Consider the following 2,903-nt stretch of genomic DNA (forward strand, 5'->3'; position numbering starts at 1 on the left):
GCCTCGCACGGCCGTAATGGTGGCTGCGGCTGCTGCTGCGGTCCTGGCTCCGCCGCCGCCGTCCCTCCCGAGGGTGAGTAACTCCGCCCGGGGCTTTCCTGAGCCGGTGCTGCCGCCCCCCAATCCTCCCTGTGCCTCTCCTGTGCCCGTGATGGCGGCACACCGCCGTCACACCACTGTTTTATTGATTGGGTTCAATAGAGACAGTCATGCATAAATGAGAAGAAGTAAAGGAGGTGACAAATGTATCCAAAAGCTATGAGATAGTACTGCTGGGAAGCTGTATTACTTTCTGGATATTAGGTGGTAGAACAAGATAACCAAACATAAAATGTTGAGCTCATTCCTAATTTATGTGCAGGACAACTTTGTTCCAGAAGGTGGATCCCTAACCAACAGGGAAGAATTGGTGGAAGATGCAGAGGTGATGGGCAATTTGAGAGGAAGTGACCATGATATGTTAGAATTCCAGATCCTGAGGTGGGGAAAGCATGAAGTTACCTAAATAAGGATGCTAGATTTTGAAAAAGTGGATTTTATCTGACTCAAGGGGTTAATAGACATGGTGCCATGGGAAGACGGGCAGAAAAATGTAGGCACTCATAAGGGCTGGGAGCTTCTAAAAGGCACAGTATTGGAAGCCCAACAAGAAACTGCCCTGACATGATGGAAGCACAAGAATGGCAAGAGACCAGCATGGCTATACACAGTGCTTTTGGTATGTCTCCAATGAAAAAGCAAAGCATACAGGCCCTGGAAGAATGGGCAAGTAACCAAGGAACAGTACCAGGAAATTGAAAGAACCCGCAGGGGCAAAATCAGCGAGGCAAAGATAAAGAATGAACTTCACCTGGTGAGGGAGGTTAAGGACAACAAGAAGAGGTTCTATAAGTGTGTTGGCCAGAAAAGAAAGACCAAGGAAGCTGTGGCTCCAATGGTAATTAACCAGGGGAAACTCTTAACAAAAGATGGAAAGAAGGTGAAACTACTCAACAGCTACTTGGACTTGAAACTCACAAAAAATCAAGCTGCTGCGATATGTTTACACTCATTTGGATTCAGCACCTATACCTTTGTTTTGGGTGGGCACAACCCTCAGACGGACCACAACACCTGCCAGTTGATAATAGGTGAATTTATTGATACAGAGTAAGAACAAAAAAGCAACAATACAAACAGTTAAACAATTTTATATCTACCAAGTCTAGGGCTGTTATCAGAGTCGAAGTACATCTGGTTAGGATGTGGGCTCCACTCTGAGGCTCTCTCTTTTAGGTGTCAGCAGTCTAGAGGTGGGATGCCGAGGCCCACAGCCCCCCTTCAGTGGGGTGTATGAGATGGGCTACTGGTATGCCCTCAGTCAATGGTGGCCTTGGGGACCCTTCCCAGGGGACAGGAATAGGGACGGGGATCCCTCTCATGGAGGAGAATGGAAGGGCCAGCAAAGAGGGACAGGAAGGGACAAGAAGGAGCAGGGAGGGAGGGACAGACAAGACAAAGGGAGGGACAGGAAGGACTCTTTGTTAATCTCAAGTCTCTGCTTTTGTATTCTCCTTCCCCCTTGATTACTCCTGATGACTCTTCATCCATGGCTATATCTGGTTGGCTGTCTCTCTGTGGTCACATGTCTACGTAGTCTTCTGGGCCTTTTTTCTAATTTGGTCTGTTCCCCCAAAACCAGGCCTTAGCCCTGCCTGCTTTCAGGAAACTTGTTGCTGGTGTCACTTATTTTGTGTTATGGGACGGTACATACTTCCTTTGCTTCCCAGGCTGTTTCCTAAACCATGTGTCCTTGTTGGCATTGAAGGCTGTGATCTTGTGTTATGGCATGCCTCCCCTTCGTTCTCAGGCTGTGTCCATCCATTGGCCTTGTTCGGTTAGACAGCCCATCTACTTCCAGGGCCATGAGAAGCTGTGTGTGTATCTCCCAAGCTCTTTAGAAATCCATTTAACCTCTGCTGCTCATACTGTCTCCTTATAATGCATATATCTATACCTATAAGCCAATTCCCCCCAAAACAGGCCTTTAAATACTGTTTCTAAGCTGACACCAGATACCTAAAAAGGATGATTTGGATAAGGAAGGGGACAAGCTGAGGAGGAAGATAAAGAAATGGACCCTTTTGATGGGTCTAAATGAATTACAATCAGCAGGGCCTAATGAACTTCATCCCAGGGTACAGGAGGAACCGGCACAGCTCAACTCAAAGCTGTTGCTAATGATTTTCACGAAGTCGTGGGAGACTGATGAGGTACCAGAGTCCTGGAAAACTGCAGAGGTAGTGCCACTTTTTAAAAGATGTCAAAAAGAGGACCCCAGAAATTACAAAATAGTCAGCATCTCCTCAATACCTGGAATTTACTGAAACATATTCTATATAATGCCAATTGTGAGCATCTCAAGGAGGAAAGGTTGATCACAAGCAGCCAGTATGGATGTGCTAAGAACAAACAGTGTCAAACAAATCTGATCTTCTTTGTCAAAGTAACTACTTGGGTGCATGAAAGAATGCTATGGATATACTGCATCTGGACTTTAGCAAGGCTTTTGACAAGATCCTTCATGAACTTCCCAAAAAGAGTTTGGAGAAATGTGGGCTGGACATAACTATTGTAAGGTGGATTGGTAACTGGCTCAATAGCTGCAAGCAAAGGATAACTATTAATTGATCCATGTTAGAATGGCAGGAGGCTATAAGTAGAATCCCACAGGGCTCTGTTCTGGATTCAGTGCTCAACAATATGTTTATTCATGATTTGGGTGCTGGCAAAGAAAGTTTCTTGAGCAACTCTGCAGATGACATAAAATTGGGAAGGATTGTGAGAGGCTGAAGGAGTGAGGCATATTCAGCTTGCAGAAAAGGTGCTTAAGAGGGGGTATAATAGTAGTCTTCCAATAGTTG

The sequence above is a fragment of the Alligator sinensis genome, unplaced genomic scaffold (genome assembly GCF_000455745.1).
Source record: "Alligator sinensis unplaced genomic scaffold, ASM45574v1 scaffold174_1, whole genome shotgun sequence".
Taxonomy (NCBI): domain Eukaryota; kingdom Metazoa; phylum Chordata; order Crocodylia; family Alligatoridae; genus Alligator; species Alligator sinensis.